The sequence below is a fragment of the Hyperolius riggenbachi genome, chromosome 7, assembly GCF_040937935.1.
Source record: "Hyperolius riggenbachi isolate aHypRig1 chromosome 7, aHypRig1.pri, whole genome shotgun sequence".
Taxonomy (NCBI): Eukaryota; Metazoa; Chordata; class Amphibia; order Anura; family Hyperoliidae; genus Hyperolius; species Hyperolius riggenbachi.
The window spans coordinates 131,112,129-131,130,301 of NC_090652.1; the positions used below are offsets into that span (position 1 = coordinate 131,112,129).

Here is an 18,173-nt window from a genome sequence, read left to right on the forward strand (position 1 = left end):
ATGTATTCCTGTCTAGGGCCAATTTAGGGGAAAGCTAATTAACTTATCTGTATGTTTTTGGGATGTAGGAGGAATCCAGAGTGCCCAGAGGAAACCCACGCAGACGGGGTGGGGGGGGGGCATACAAACTCCATGCATATGTTGGCCTGACTGGCATTTGAATCAGGGACCCAGCGCTGCAAGCCGAGAGTGCTAACCACTACGCGGCCGTGCTGTTCTGACATAGTCATAGCCCAATGTACTACCATTTATCATTTATTTACACAGCACTGGCATCTTCTGCAGCACTTTACAGAGTACATAGTCATGTCACTGTCCTCAGAGGAGCTCACAATCTAATCCTACCATAGTCATAGTCTAATGTCCTACCATATTATTATTATTATTATTATTATTATTATTATTATGTATTTCTATAGCACTGACCTCTCCTGCAGCACTTTACATAGTACATAGTCATGTCACTGACTGTCCTCAGAGGAGCTCACAATCTAATCCCCACCATAGTCATAGTCTAATGTCCTACCATATTGTTATTATGCATTTATATAGCACTGACATCTTCTGCAGCACATTACAGAGTACATAGTCATGTCACTGGCTGTCCTCAGCGAAACTCACAAGCTAATCCTACCATAGTCAGTCTTGGATCTGCCTATATACACTAAAAGAGGATCTGCAAGCCTAGCCTATACATACACTAAAGGGGGGAATCTGCCTTTATATAATAAAGGGGGGATCTGCCTACGTATGTGTGCGCGCGTGAAGAGGATGAATGGGGGGGGGGGGGGGGGGGCACCAAAATCAGGTTTCGCTCAGGGCGCTGTGAAACCTAAGGCCGGCCCTGGCTGCATGTTAAATATAAGTGCAGCATGCTGTACGTTATACCCCTATAGAGCTGTGTTATATTGTTTGCACATGTTCAGTGACTAGCCACATGGCTAATTAATATTCACTGCACTGTGGTGACTCGTGGTGGGACTCGTAGTGTTGTCTGGATCATGAACAAATCGTCCATTTGATCCGGATCTATTTTATGAGTCGAATCATCCGGATCATCACAATGAAAGATTCGGTTCACAGTGGATGTCTGTCTGGAAGAAACAGGAACATACAGAATGTACAGTGCAGGGAAAGTCCTGTCCTGCTAGTCATTTCACCCCCAGTCTGCTTCCCTAGTAAAATGATTCAAATGATTTGGTTCAAAGATCCGGATCTTTTCAATGATCCGATTCGCATGATCTGAATCCTTAAAAAGATCCGGACTTCCTATCACTAACCTGGAGCGGCTGCTTCAAGAGCCGCATAACGTGGCTCAATCTGACGTCCAACTTCAACACCATCACGCGTTGCGTTGGGGGCACGTTATGCAACCTTAATGTCCCCTAAAACACAACGTCTTGGTAGGAAAGCAGCCTACGGATCCACAGGCATAAACAATAATTTCTACTGGTCCGTGGCTCTTTTGCAATATTACCTTTTGAATGGATTTAACTTACGCGTAGGAAAACTGCATGTCATGCAAAAAGTTTTAGAAGCGACTTTTAAATATTGTGACTACACATTTGAAAGTATGTAGAAAATAAACATTATAATGGTTGCGCAGACAAGTATTTAAGAAAGCCAAAGAAGCAGACACCCTTAGCTGTGAACACTTGAATGTTATTTGCTATTGTCCTTCTTAAATTGGACCTGAACTCAGAACTTTCTCTCTGCTTTAAAAGATAGCATAATAGCCTTTACAGAAAAACATGTATTTGCTCACATAACTCCTGCAATAAATCTGCAGTGTGTCTACTTCCTGCTTTCAAGGAAGCAGCCAAAGGGTTAACATTCTGTATTTACAAATTAGCTGTGTCTGCGGAGGACTGACAAACTTCTGTGCTGACACAGACGAGAGATCAAATTACATTTGTGACTAGACTACTTGAAGACGAGGGGGAATTAGACAGGCTCTTCACTCTAAACACAAACAGGGTGGATTAATCTGTGTTTTTTTCTTTTAAAACAATTTTTATTTGGATTTTGCGGTACATAACATTTCAATCCAATGAGCATGAGTATGACAGAGATGTCACATACAAAAGTTTCCCTTCCCCTTCTCAACGCCCACCCAAACCCCACCCAAATCACACTGTGCCACACTAACCCATTTTAAATGTAACTGTAGCATATAAGGAATCATTGAGACCGTCTCCCTAACTTGAAGGTTCCCAAGGGTGCCCCCAATATCTTCAAGGCAGTACCAAAAGGTTAGCGTAAAGTCCCACATCAAGGCGTTAATCTGTTGAGCAGTAAATTGGTGCAATATGAAGTTCCTCCTGTTTTAAAGAAGGCCTTAGTTCTCAATTCCTTGGCTTGGAGAGTGTTCAATCTTTCCACATTGAAAACATAAAGGAGTTCTTGTTGCAGCATTGATATATATCTGTGATTTTCTTGTGTCTTGTACATGAGTCAGGTCCACTTTAAAGAAAAAAAAATCTGACTGCTTTGTTATTGCATTTTCTATATCTTCATTGCTTTTTCTGTGCCACGTTAGACGGGCCTGTCAATTAAAATAATCCAGCCCAGCATTACCAACCAGTCTGCATTTAGAAACTGTTATGTTTTTATTCTCAGTTTCGCCCGACTCTTCGGAGCTGCACAATATATTTGCACATTTCCAAAGGCGTAATAATGGAAGAGTTGGATTACAAGGCTAACTTTAATTTTGCTATCTAAAGCCATGAACTTAAATCACTCAGTTTTAATATATTTTATTTCCTTCCAAGGAGCAGCGCTGGCTGATTTTAAACCTTCAAATGTAAATTGAATTCTGATTGAAACCATAAGCCAATCGTTGTAAATGGAAAGCAACTAGATGATCCAAGCACATAATAAATGAAATACTTCTTTGACAGCTTGCATTATACTGGCAGACTGACATAGATATCCGTAATATATGTGGAAAAACAGACGTGTTACCATATGGCTTCGCGAGAAAGAGATAAAACACTGGAAAAACAGGTACTCTGTACCTAAATGACAATAACTAAAATCAGTGTATCACATCAAAATATGGGCTAGAACAAGACAGTACATGAACTCATCAATACTACATTTGATGACTTCAGGGTACCACACATAAGTCACCTAAAGCAGGGATTCCCATTTAAGAATTCAGTTATTTTCATCTGGGCTATGCTAATTTTAAGTGAATCCATCCTAAGGTTAATGGAGCAGCTGCTACCTTCATCCAGACACAGAACTAAGACTGCCCCTGCCCCCCAAGTCACAATGGTACCCTGTTTCCTGTTCCATTCATTGTGCTGAAGTCTCTCAGCAAGGCCTATTCCTGTGTGACAGCAGCTGTCATTGTCTAACTCAGATGCTGCATATTGGTTTGGAGGCAATCACCTCATTCACACTGATTTCTGAACAGGCATTTCACCATCCCGTAACTGGCATTCATTTGTTTTAATGACCAATATAGCACAAAGAGAAACAGTGATGAGAAAAAGAAAAATCTCCTAAAATACATATCTCAACTGACCGAGGGAAGTAAAATGATCCAATTAAAGCCTTCGGTTGCTAATTAATTAGGGAGTAGCTTTACTGAATTTAGCCTAATAAATAAAATTGCTTATATTGTACAGTCAGTGTTTGTCTATAGTAAAATCTTGCCTCACTCTGATTTACATTCTTAATGTTAATCAGTTTGTCATGGAAGGTGACATTTTTACTGCTGGCAAGGTGCGTTATTGGGGAATGTTTGTTAGTGCAGAAACAACCCCTGAGATTCAATTCACTTTTTCACCTATGTTTTCTCCTAGGTGATATTTGTGCATCTTATCAATAAAATGCCAGATAAGCTATCAGCAAGCAAGAAAGTACTTTTTCACCTGCTATTGGCATGTTTTTAATTGCAGAGCACCGAAAAATTATTTTAAAGAGGTTCTGTAAGAAAAATTGCCCCTATGTGGTACTTACCTTGGAAAGGGGAAATTAGGATTCTTGGAAACGGGAAGCCTCTGGATCCTAATGAGGCTTCCTCTATCCTCCTCCGTCCCTCCGTTTCAGGTGCTGGGCTCCTGGATCATAACAATCCGGTGGGAGCCTCGCACAGGTGCAGTAGCATTTTTTCCTTCTGCCTCAGGTGGAAATAGCAGAGGCTATCAGATCCACTACACTGTGCAGGAGCGTGGCATCTACGCCTGCACAGTAGAGCAGATTCGATCGAGCTCGGCTATTTCCCCCTGAGCCCGAAGAAAAACTGTTACTGCACCTGCACGAGGCTCACACATGATTGTTATGATCCTGGAGCCCCAGTGGATCTTCAGCAACTGACAGGCAGCACTGGAATGGAGGGAAGGATGAGGACGGGGAAGCCTCATTAGGATCCAGAGGCTTTCCCCTCCCGAGGTAAGTATCCCATACCAGCACTTTTTTTTTACAGATTCTCTTTAAACAGAAGATGAAAAAGTATCTACTAGGAGGGGACAATGGGGTAAAGTGAATTGAATAAGGACTCTGGGCCCATATGCAATTCTGAGTTTTCTCCTTAGTTATACTTTCACACCTTGCCATAAAGTGCCTTTTAAACCACCAGCAAGCAAGAAAATAGTCAGGATAATTTTGACAGTACTTTTCACCAACTTTTAGATGCTTTTTTCAGTTGTAAAATGCTTAAAAAGTTATTTTAAATAGAATATGGAAATGATCTCCTAGGAGATAACTCAGTAGAGAAAGTTAATTGCACATGGGCCCTGGTCTCCCAAAGTGCACCAAGAGGAGAAGGCTTTGTGACATCATGACCTAGGCTAAGCATCACTAGGAGGGTGGGTTTACATACCAATATACTACTATATATAAAGAGAAGTGTTTCTGATACTGAAACCAGGATAATTAGTGTACATGTGGGAATCCTGAATAATATTCTACATTCTACTATATGTTATTACAGTTACTTTTTAACTAGCTGCCTCTCTGCTGCTAAATCCACCGGCAGATGTTAACTTTTCTTGGCTCAGTTTCTTTCGCCTCTAGATATTATTATGTCACTTTCTTTTAAAACAGGAGGAGCATGCAAATTCTGTGTTTATTTAAAGCTGGTACACTGAAATGTGATCGGTTGTTATAAGGTAGTGTTTGTACCCATCAGCTTTTAAGGATGAATTACGTGAGAGAGATTTGGAGGCTGACATATTTATTTCCTCTTAAACAATACCAGTTGCCTGGCAGTCCTGCTGATCTCTTGGACTGCAGTAGTGTTTGAATCAAAAACCTGAAAAAAGCATGCAGCTAATCCAGTCAGACTTCAGTCAGAGCACCTGATTTGCATGCTTGTTCGGGATCTATGGCTAAGAGTATTAGAGGCAGAGGCTCAGAAGCAAAGCCAAACAATCTGCATTCTTTAAAGGAAATAAATAAGGCAGCCTCCATATCCATTCTCCTTTAATTTCACTTTAGTTCTACTTTAATTCCCTGCCTTTATGGTCTCATCTGTATCTGAGTGTAAGTGGAATAATTGACTCCTTGGAAAGTGAGATCTAGGTACAGCCCCCCAAATCCCACAAGTGCTCCAAGGTCATTACCTTTAAATGACTACAATGAGATAGCATAAAAGAAAGGCAAATGTATGCAATACAATTACTTGTCCCTCACCAGTGCTTGAAATAGGCTCCTATGGTACATTAAACAAAAGTATGTCACAAATTTGTATAAGTTTTTGCTATTCATTTTTATGTGCCCTCTTCCCTTAGGCTCTGCTTTGAAAGATCAGTTAAAACTTGTTTTTCTGCCCCTACATATGTTGCTTGTTTAAATAGACTAGGAGAAGGGATCTCTCGAGCTCTAGCTGGGCTAGCAAGGAAAACCAAGTTCCTTCTAAAAGATTGCTATTTTTCCTCAAGGTGACTTTATTATGTTTGTATCTGTCAATCAAGCCACCTGCCACTCTTTCTTAAAGGGAACCCGAAGTGAGCGGGACATGGAGGCTGCCATATTCATTTCCTTTTAAACAGTACCAGTTACCTGACTGTCCTGTAATACTTTTAGCCATAGACCCTGAACAAGCATGAAGATCAGATGCTTCTGACAAAAAAATCTGACAAGATAAGCTGCATACTTGTTTCATGTGTGTTATTCAGACACTACTGATCAAAAAGATCAGGAGGACAGCAAGGCAACTGGTATTGTTTAAAAGGAAATAAATATGGCAGCCTCCATATCTATCGCTTCAGGTTACCTTTAAGGTTTATGATTTGTGATCATTTTGGATGCTTCTCCAATGTGTACAGTTTTTCCCCAACATCCACCAATGTCATTGCCATTCAGACATTTTGGAAAACTAAGCTCAGCTGTTGTTATTTCCTGTTATAGCCTGCTTCTGCTCCCCCTCTCCTCCCTTCCATACAGCACAATAGGTTACTTGCCAGACAGCTCAGTGGCATAATTGTATGGGGATTATGAACAATTGTTTTTGATATCCAAACTCTAAGCTATGTACTGGGTCTTCAGCTACATACAAATGTTACATTTTTGTTGCTTGTAAAAATGATCATCTCAGGTGAAAGTGTAACGTCTATACAGGTGTCCCATGGCATTGTTTAACAAAGGAAAAAATATTTCAATAGGTTTAAACTACAGATATTATTGCTATTTAGAGGTTGATTCACTAAAGACATTTAATCTTAAAGTGTGCAGATAGCGCATATTAAGTTTACTGGCATTTAAGCAATTTACGTAGCAGCTTATGCAAATTGCATAACGCGCCATATACCTGCACCACTTATGTTGTTTGATAAACATGCAACTTATGAGGTGCATGTATAAACGGCATTGCACAATTTGCATAAGTCGCTTAATAAATTTTGAAAATTCAAGTAATCTTAACATTCGCTAACTGCACATGTTTAACTTTTTATTTGTGAATTTACCCCACTAAGCCCTAATCAATGTCATCTTGTGGAATATATATAGTGTATATATATATATATATATATATATATATATATATATATATATATATATATATACATACGATGTCCAAGCATTATGCTGCACGCTAATTTTGGCATGGTGTAAACCACCCGATTGAGTTATTGAGTAGCCGCAGTCCACATAGTGGGAAGACCCGTCGCCCACTATTTAGCAGGTCCCAATTTTTTTTAGCTGTTTTACATGTGAATGATTGGTGATTTCTGTTTGGAGTAGACCAATCCTATACCATATATGAACAGTATAGGATTGTTGGTGCATGCAAATTGTCTTTAATTTTTACTAACCTCAAATGCTGTATATTAGTATATATGTTTTGACTTCAGCTTCCTTTGTGCCTTCCAGTTTCTTGATACTTTTGTACCATAGAATGCATGCTGTCTAAAAACAAATAATGATTTATCGTGGTTCTCTCCACTATTGGATCAAAACTGCACTTCATTCAATTACCAGTGTGTTAAACTAGATTATTGATACATATGTTTCTGTATTAACTGTGACACTGTGTGACATCTGCGCTGTGAACTAAGTCCCCTCTGTCTTGCTTCGGGTGTAAGTTATGCAGCTCTGTCTTTGAGATAAATGCATGACTGGTTATAACCTAAGTTACAGGTCACCCACTCAATAAGATACTCTCATTATTGGGCTGCTGAATAGCAAATCAAATAATGGAACAATGGCAAAGGTTTATTTTCACTTATCTGTTTATAATGAACCGCAAGTCTGGTGTCCTTGGCTGCATTCATCTCTTGTTGAGTCTGCACTTTATGGCTTAAAGGACACCTGTAGTGAATGGAATGTGGAATTTGCCACTGCTGATCGGCTTTTGTTTGTCTCCTGACTGTCAAACTGATGTACTACCTTTTATACTTTGTAAATCAAATGCCTAGAGCAGTTGGTTATTAATTGCACACCCATATTTCTCCCATAAAAGACTGTCCCTCCAGGTGCCTATAGATGTTCTATAATTGCCTAGTATTTGATATTTCAAATGGATCTGATTGTCTGTAGGACATGCTAGGTAATTTAAAATAGATATTTAAATGTTCTGCTTTTCTTACAGCATGAAAATGCAGAGAAGGGAGATAAATGAAAGGCAGATTAGGACGGCACACTATTGCACTATATGCAGAACCATATTAGCTGCATACCACATTTTTGCAAAATGGAACAGAGTGTGAAAAGGGTTTGTGTAAACTCAGTCAGATCATTAAAACCCATTGACCGAGTTTTCTTGGTACTGGTACTGCAAAACCAGCTCTAACCTATTGAGGCATACTTCTAGAGGTGGCTTGGGGTATCTGCCACTAAAATGTAGACCGAAGATTATTTTATTCCTCTACTGTAAGAGAATATCCTTAGACAGGTAAAGTCAAAGTAACAAAGTATGTCACACTAGACCACCTTCTTCCATTGCTTCATAATAATAATAATAATAATTCCTTTTTTTGTATAGCGCCTTTCTCCTGTCGGACTCAAAGCGCTTGCGAGGCAGCCACTAGAGCGCACTCAGTAGGCAGTAGCAGTGTTAGGGAGACTTGCCCAATGAACTCCTTACTGAATAGGTGCTGGCTTACTGAGTAGGAAGAGCCAGGATTTGAACCCAGGACTCCTACATCAGAGGCAGAGCCCTTAACCATTACACTATCCAGCCACTTCATGGTCCTATTCTAACTTTCATGGTCCTACTCTGATCTTAGTGATTCCCATTGTAGGCACTATCAACTAAGGACAGGGGTAAGCATGGGCACTCTAGCTAGTCTGTGGTATGCAATCCAATATGCTGCAAGACAAACTGTATTGTATTTCCTGACAGCTTTTTTCTCATCATTAACAAATCCTCTGTGGAATCAAACTAGACAGCCTAGCCTTTGTTCCCAACTCAGATCATTAAGCCTTGTGAACCCATGACCATTTAACTGGTTCATTGGTGGTCCATCCTTGGACGAGACTTGGAAGGTACTAGCCACTGCCGTTGCATGCCAGCAAACATCACAAGACATGTCATTTTGCTTTGACCTAATTATCTAGCCATCACAATCTGGTACTTGTCACTCAGATCAGATGCCATACATCTTCACATTTCTCTTGCTTCCAAAGCATCATCTTCAGGAACCAAAATGTGCCCCACATTTACTTCATTAAGAATGGTGTAAGACACATAACTTCAAAATACAGGTAGTGTCCAGTTAACAAACAAGATGGGGGCTGTAGGTTAGTTCTTAACCTGAAACTGTCCATAAGTTTGAAACACTGCCCCCTGTACTTTTGCCCCCCCCCCATGCCTCCAGTTTCTCCCTCTATGTCAACTTTGTTCCCCAAGGCCTTCAGTGCCCCCTTTTGTCCCCCCATTGTGTCACCTCTGTCCCCTGTGCCCTCATTGTAGTGCAGCAAAATGTCATTTTAATAGTTTAAAAAAATGTGTTCCTTGATTTTTTCTTAAATGATTTTATCATTAACTGCAAGGTCTTTTTGGAAAAATAATGTTTCACTTGTTCCGACAGAATCACATTTTACATTTTCAGGTTGTTCACATTGTCAGGGCGTTCATAAGTTAAGTGTTCATAAGTTGGGGACTACCTGTAGTGACTATACCTGATAAAACAAACAAAAAACCCCCAAAATATCTATTTTTTCTAAAGTTTTCAAAGTATGTGGGACAACTTTTTGACATGGTGTTGTTTTACATTTGTAAGTGCTAAAAGGATTGTTTTAGGGAATGGACCGCGTATGCCTTCTCTTTTTGGAAATTGGATTTTGAACAACATACATTTTCCACTACACTATAGGTTTATTAAACTACCTATTACCATTAAGAATAGGCAGTTATGAATTTTAACTGCTAATCATCTGGTTAGGTATATGGTTTAAACACCTGTCTATCAATATTCACTTGGATAGTGAATCGGAAACATGTAAAATTTAATTACACAAAAGGCTGTACAAGAATCTTGCTTAGTCACGAAGTTAACCAGGTGTAGAGACCATTCAGAATTTACAGATTTGGCAAGGTAACTTTAAAGTTCATCAAGTTGTCCAACATGTTAATAATCTTACTTATAATACCTAACTACACTGTGCATGTCAACAAAAAAATGCCGTTTCTATAAGTAAAAAGATGGTATCTGTACAAATACAGATTTGCAAACTAAATAACACAATAACTAGAGCTCTAATATAGCTTCTCCTATTTAATTGTCAAAGCCCACATTCCATCTGCATTGGACGCACTCATCATGCAGTCAAAGAATCAGTAACATATGCCGACCAGTTATAGCTTTACAAAGATAAAAATGCAGATATAATTGGATGAGCATTACTTCATTTTTCTTCATTTCAAAACCTATTTTCAGATAGCAATACAGCAGATCCAGAAATTGTTAGCAGCAGTCAGATGAGCTAGAAGTTGTCAAATGTGCAATTAACAAGAGCTCAGATTTGGCAGTAATTAGTGCTCTTCATTTCGGAGATTTTCAAGATTCCTTGAAAATATCTGTGAGTGAACATGAATTCCCCTGTTCCTATAGAGAAGAGAATGGTCCATTCACAGCTGATGCATCAGTACTGAAAAAACAAAACAAAACAAAAACTCCGAGACAAAAAGAAAGTTATAGTCAATGGCCAATTACTAATATTTAACATTGCTTTTCCTGAAATTCACAGTAGAGCTTGCCTTTGATCAGTGAGTCTGCAAATAGCCAGTCAAAACTTCCCAATGAACTGGTAGGGAGTTTTTATTTACTTACCAACAATGTGAGGTAGTCAGTTAAAGTGGGATTTAACTCCCTTAACTAAAATACAAGTATGTACTCTTAATAGACACATAATAGAACATTTGAAAGCATTTCCTGTGTGCAAAAACATTTACGTTCAATGCAATGAGCAGTACAAGTTTGTACTGCTCTGCTAATTGGCAAATATGATCAATGCTGGCAGGTGCTCTTTGACTGGCCTCTTTACTCTACTTCCTAAGAATTGTATGTAGATGTATATTTTGCAGTTATTGGTGGTGGTAACATGATATGAGTTGAAGGCCAAGAGCCAATGAGAAGGCCATTTGTATTGGCAAGCAATGAAGCAGAATCATGCTGCATTAAAAGTAAATAGGTGATTTATGAATAACTGATACACTCAAAAATATTGTCAGCTAAGTAATAGTCCTGAAGATTCTACACAGTCATTTAAGAATAGGAATGATTTTGTTTAAAAGCTATATGAATGAACTGGCCAATTTAATTTTTACTAGAAGCCATAAACACTATATGTTTTCTTTTCTGAAAGGTACCACTATCGAACAAACTTAGAATATATTTATGAATTATAAGGCAAACTGTGAAATGTTTTTATGGCTGCATCAGTTTTATTAAGCATTCTGGTCCATAAACAGTTGAAATTGCAAGCATGGCTGTAGAGCTTTATTTCCTAAAGATCATAAATAATGGATTCAGCTCTAAATGTTACATAATAGAAAATCTTTTGACTGATATTGATTCTGCAGGTGGAATTACTAGGAAATTAAGAAAGCGACTTATTGCCTTTTGTAAAATTAACACTGTGACAGTGGACCTAGATTGATGCTGTTTACAGAGTAATGAAAGAAATCGAGTGACCAAGAGGTAAAAGCAAGCAGCATAGAAAGCTTTCAACCTTAAAATAAAGCGCACATTAAATCAGTAGTCATGGATCAGTTTTCATCAGACTTTTTCCAGCTGTTCAGTTATTTTTAGTTATTTGTATCATCCATCTTTAGGAAAAGAACATTGTAACTTGCTTTGAAATCTTAGTACACCAGAGTGCAAGATTCAATTGTATAGTATTCATTTAAAAAGACATGCATGGCCCTGGACAACCTGGATTGAAGGGGTAGACAAACTGTTGAGTTTAACAGGATATTTTGGGTTGATGGGAGCTAGCACTGCAGTACACAGTCATTTTATCAAGCTATGAAGCAAACAAGTGTTTTTGAGACTGAATGTGTTGACTTTGAGGAGACAGCATCCATTCAAGAGTGTCTTGGCATAGTTCAGTTTTGCTATCAAGCATTCCTTGTCCTTAAGGCATATGATTCTGTATCAGACAGTTTTCCTTGGGGGTATACTGAACAATTTCAGAGGCTATCACAGCTCCCCCAGCCCTCCTTTACCAGATTGATTATTCTGATTCTCTGGCCCAAACGCAATTAACTTTTTCTCCTGAGTTTTCTCCTAGGTGATATTTTTAAACTTGTCAATAAAATGCCTTTTAAGCCACCAGAAAGCAATAAAATACTCAAAATAATTTTTACATTACTTTTTCACCTACTTTTCAGTACTTTTGCAGTTGAGAAGTACTGGAAAGTTAATTTAAGTAGAACATGAAAAATTATCTCCTAGGAGAAAACTTAGGTGAAAAAGGGAATTGCATATGGGCCTCTGTGTCATTCTCTACACTGGTTCCCTGAAATCATTAGCATTCAATTTGAAATGTTAAGAAGATATTCTACCTTAAGGGGAAATATCACCACTCAGTATGTTCCCCCTCGATGGCCCATATGCAATTCACTTTTTCACCTGAGTTATCTCCTAGGAGATAATTTTCATCTTCTGTTTAAATTAACTTTTCAGCATTTTACAATTGAAAAATTACCCAAACATTGTTGAAAAAGTACTATCAAATGTATTTTGAGTATTTTCTTACTTGCTTGTGGCTTAAAATGCATTTTATGACAAGTTGTGTAAATATCACCTAGGAGATAACTCAGGAGAAAAAGTGAATTGCATATGGCCCAATGGGCCATATGCAATTCACTTTTTCACCTGAGTTTTCTCCTAGGTGATATTTTTTAAATTTGTCAATAAAATGCCTGCTAAGCCACCAGCAAGCAAGAAAATACTAAAAATAATTTTGATAGTACTTTTGTACTTACCAGGGATGAGCAGAAACTACGCCAGTGCGAATTTACGCATCGTAGTTCGCATCTACGCATCGTAGTTCATAGGCGAAGTTTCAAACCTACGCTTACGTATTTACGCGTAGCGAAGTACCGCTACGCGTAGATTACGCCCACTATGCGTAGTTAACATGTGTATTGCGTAGTGAACTACGAATGCGTTACTTGCGGCTAATTTTCCGCATGCGATTGTATGCATACAAATTTACGCATTGGAAAGGGGAATGTACGCATAGAAGGGTTACCAGTATATGCCTTTCTAAAGAAATTAATGCGTACAATTTTCTGCATACGGGCATAAGTATCCGCATACACTACGCTTCCCACTACGCGTAATTGCGTATTTTAACGCGTATTCTACGAAATGCATACGAAGCGAATATTTGTTTTCGAAGCCGTAGTTTGGTGAAGCGTAATTGCGTAAAACTACGCGTATTTCCATCGTACCGAAGTTGGCTGACTACGACCATCCCTGGTACTTACTTCTCAGTACTTTTTTTAGTTGAAAAGTGCTTGAAAGCTATTTTAAAAAGAAGATGAAAAATTATCACCTAGGAGAAAACACAGGAGAAAAAGGGAATTGCATATTGGCCAATGTGTCTATAAGAGAATAAAGACTACCTGCTCCGACATCTTTCCCTATGAGGTGACCAATCTGTTTGGAGACTAGGCACATTTTCACCAGTGTGTATCTTTTGCGTGTCCTTCAATGTCCAAGTTAGATGACCATGCTTCTATGCACATAAAGGTTTGTATGTTGTTCTTGGGTTGTGATGTAATGACCTCATAGCGGTAATGTATATCTGTGCTGTCATGTACTATAGTGTGGCAGACAAACTTTAATGTTTTAGGGAGGGCACTGTGAGCTGTGATATTATTATCATTTTGTATTTATACAGTGCCAACATCTTCTGTACTATACTGTTTTGTTACTAACTGATCATCACAGGGGCTCACAATCTTATCCCTATCACAGTCATATATCCATTGTAGTCTAAGGCCAATTGTAGTCTATGGCCAATTTTTTAGAGTTAAGCCAATAAAATTACCTGTATGTTGTAGGATGTGGGAGGAAATCAGAGTGGCCATAAGAAACCCATGCAGACACCGGGAGAACATACAAACTCTGTGCAGATAGTACCCTAACTTAGATAAGAACCCAGGACCTGCAAGGCGAGAGTGCTATCCATCACACCACTGATCTACCAATGTTACAATACCCATGTATGTAAGGAAAAGAATATAGCTCAACCTTATTAACTTAAATCAGAAGTGCTGGGCTCAAATTTGGAGAAGGAGTTGGATAAAAACAAAATTTACACACTCTGAGATGTAGAAAGGTCCAAAAAGCATTATTAAGCCACAGCAGGTACATGCAATAAAGCATCCTTAATCAAAACCCTGTTGCCTAATAAAGCTTTATGGACTTTTGTACATTTCAGAATGTGCGGACTCCGTTTTTATCCAATGTTGCAATAACGTTTTAAGATAATCCAGCATAGGTTGGTAGTGACCTGATCCAGTAAGCAATTTATCACTTTTGATGCACACACCCTTTTTGCAATAAGCAATTTATCACCCCCTGATCAGAAATCATCCCACTGATCCCGGTAGTTGTGATTGATGTACCACCTTGCCTCACTCAATCTTCATCAGATTTCAGCAAGAATCCGGTCAAATGTTAGTCGAGACTGCTGTCTGCGTCAGTGTTGATGCACTAAAAAGCTATATGACCATCAAACCCCCTCTCTTCCCTGCCTGCTCAATTAATATATACCGCAATACACAGTCATTTTTTTATCAATAGATTGTTCAAAAATTAGATCTTTTCCAGATGGAAACATTGGGTTAAATAGATCACTAGGAGATTCATTAACCCATGCTTTGTCATTTTCAGTTCTATCACATTCTCACAATTGGTACCTTCTTACGTTTTTTCTTTAATCTCCAAATTCACACTTAACCTTTTCTCTTTTAGCCTTTGTATTAGTTAATTACAAATATACTGTAAGTTCTTTCAATTAGATCCTCTCCATTGGATTACAGAGATGTAGAACAATAACCTCCTGAGAGAGAAGTGGCTGAGCCCTGATCCATGCATGTTGAGCGTATACAGTATAGAACATCACCACACGCTCAACCTATGGATAATCTAAGTATACCCACCAGGTAGCCAAACAAGGTACCTCTGACCCTTAGTGGCGAAAAGTCCACTTGAAAAGTAATTGACCCAGGGCTCCACCTGGATTTATCATGGCAATACTGCTTTATTGCATAACAGTACCAGAGCTACAACAGCATGATGTTCTGGTCAACCAAGGCCATTATCAAATGCTAGCCCTCCACTTGTGAGCACAACAACATTTAAACCATTGTGACATCACTCAAAGTTAACACACACCCCTAAAGGGGAAGGCACAAACTTAAAGGAACATACCAGCAGTCTTGAGGTGAGCTGGAGAGCCAACATGATGATGCCCAGCTAACCAGTGGACCTGTTCACATAGCTTGCTTTGAACACCTGCCATTGGGCTGCTTTAGGTCGCATATCCATAATTTAAAAACAGGAGTTTTAGCTGCCATGGCTAACACAAAAAAAGGAACATTTGGGTAAAACCATAAAATGCAATATTAAGAACTGTGGCTATCTCTAGGCTTTGAATTCATAATTTAAAGTGTGCATTCAATAAAGCAGTCTTGTAATGAAAAAAAAAATCTCTCCTTTGTAATATAGATGCCATGAAATAATGACATGAAAGTACACAAGATCTCTTTACTGCCATATCAGCACTTTCCAGCCAGGGTATAAAATTAAGTCGCTATAATCATAAAATTGTCACTCACGAAATAACTAAAAATATAAACTCCAATGAGAATTTTAATGCATTCTTCCGGGTAGTTTGTAAGTGATCAAATCAAGACTAATAAAAAAAAAAGGTCCGAGTGACATTTGTAAAATGTAGCAGTCATACCTAGGCAATGCCCCAGCCTAAATTGTAATCATCTGTTTAATGATATCCTTATTCCTAGATGAAGTGTCTGGCTGGAAAAGATCACAGCCTAATATACACAAATATGGAAATTGCTTCTAATTCAAATCTTAATTGGGCAACAGTGGCCCTGTGGTGCCCTGCTTGGGGAAATTATTTCAACTCAGGAAAGAGGACACTGTGATTTTAATGTTCAAGGATTGGTGATTCCTGAGCAGTGTGATTTTCTAATTAGATTCTGAGCCAGAGAGGACCATTTTCTTAATCAGCTCGAAAGTAGAAACTCAGCACATTTCTGTGTATCTGCAATGAAAATGCTTCATTGCAACATACAAATGGCTTTTTATTACATAAACGCTATAATTAGAGGAAGTCAAATCAGTTGGAAATGACTCAAGCTGGATAGGGCTAAGCTGTGTTCTGAATTTTGGTCCAGAGATTAGCACTACTGTTATGTCTGCGAGAAGCATATTTGATGTACTTATAATGCTTGACGTAGCGAATATAATCCAGTCGAAAGAAAAAAAATGAGCATTTTAGTTGCCCTGTTAGATATTCGTTTTGATTTGACAGAAAGCGGCACGATGGAAATGATTTAAAGAATACGAAAAATGAGGATGGGTCATATTAGACAAATGACTTTAAAATAAGCTACTCTTGAAAATTCACTTTATTTTAAGGAACGCGCTTCTGTGAAGCTTTTAGGATGCACTTTATAAGTCCACATGGAATATTTTTGTGCATGTCAATGCGACAGTTGATGCTTGCCTCATTGTATTTTAAATTATAGTTCTAACATGGGACTTCCAGAATGTTGCTTATCTGACATTAGTTATTTAAATGCAACTAAAGCTTGGCAGGTATAAATTTGAAGAAGAAAAGAACTTATACTAAAGACTAGAATTTATTCATGTGAATACACTGATGCAAAATTATGAAGCTTTCTCTTTTTAGTAGTCACAAATATAACATTGTCATGATTTTCTTTATAGCAATGAGTTGGCCGTGATATCAAAATGCTTAAGAAATAGAAAACATTTGTTTATTTCAATTAAGAATATTTTTATGTTTTTTTTTTATTTCTATTCTTGGCATTTGCTGTCGGTGCCTTACGTATTCTGAGAGGGTTGAAGCTCAGTTACAATTAAAAACATAAAATTACCTTAATTAATTCTGCATATGCCAAAATAAAATTGTCTCAGCACGAATCATGCAACCTTCTCCCTAGATACAGAACATCTTATGCTACTGATGCAGTGTCCATTCCTCTTTAAATCTTTATTATTGGAGGGGGGGGGGGATACCAGGTTCCACAGTAAGTCCCCCACATTTCACTATATTCACCTACTCCAATGTTAAGGAGCATCTAGCGCCTTACTACAATGTTAAGTATCTTGTCCTTAACATTAGCACCAGAGCAACTTTTAACAGGGGAAGATTGTCTGTCACATGACAGGCAGCCTGATGGGCCAATCAAAGTGCGGGGATCATGTCCTACAAAGCCACTGGACCCGACTGGGCTCAGGGTGGGATTAAAGGAGTGGGCTTGCCTTCAAAGGAGCTCGCATAAGTTAGCAGCGCATGCTACGAAGCACTACCGTGAGTAGCGTGCGCACAGGATTTTTAACTTGCGCTGCTCAATTTAAGCTGTGCTGCTTTGGTAGGGCAGCTTAGTGAATCAATTTAATTATTTTTTGTTTGCATTCCTTGTATCCAGACATGCTACATTCCTAGGAATGTAGCATGTCTGCTACATTCCTAGCTGTGCTGAAAATAAGCTCTCTCTGCTGTAAAAGTGTGATCACTAGATAGATTTTAATATATAAATACAGCAGCTATGCAAGAAAATTCAATGGCAGCTTTCAGAGCAGATAAACTGTACTTTGGGAATTTGTCATTTGTAAATAGGCAATATTACTTATGCACAAAAATGATATGGTAACTATATGGGTAATAAAAAATAGGAAAACACATTTTTATTGAACGTTATATCAGAGTTTTATTCCACTTTAAGTAGAGGTAGTAAAGAGTAGTTCATTGAATAAGTGCTCGGTACTTTTTGGCACTCAAAAGTAAATGAGTACAAACAACAAGATGAAGAAAGCAACATCAGACGTTTAGTTACTCTAGGGCACCCTATTTTATAGCGTTTTTGTTTACTGTATTGTATAGATGAAGTGAGATAAGATAAGAAGGGAAAACTCATGAGAAACATTTAATGCATCAGGGTCTACACAGTTTAGGTAGAAGGCACAATCCACATCATATAGAACTGT

General features: G+C 38.4%; 1 protein-coding gene across 8 annotated transcripts in view; it reads left to right on the forward strand.

The window, feature by feature from the left end:
* Positions 1-18,173, forward strand: part of RBFOX1 (RNA binding fox-1 homolog 1) — a 967,082-nt gene that overhangs the window by 339,801 nt on the left and 609,108 nt on the right. The window contains exon 1 of one of the 8 annotated variants that reach the window (XM_068244649.1): positions 9,855-9,989. The exons of the other annotated variants lie outside the window; for them this stretch is intronic. The gene's annotated coding sequence lies outside the window, so the exon portion shown is untranslated. Of the gene's footprint in view, positions 1-9,854; positions 9,990-18,173 lie in introns of those variants that run through there. 8 annotated transcript variants of the gene reach the window in all.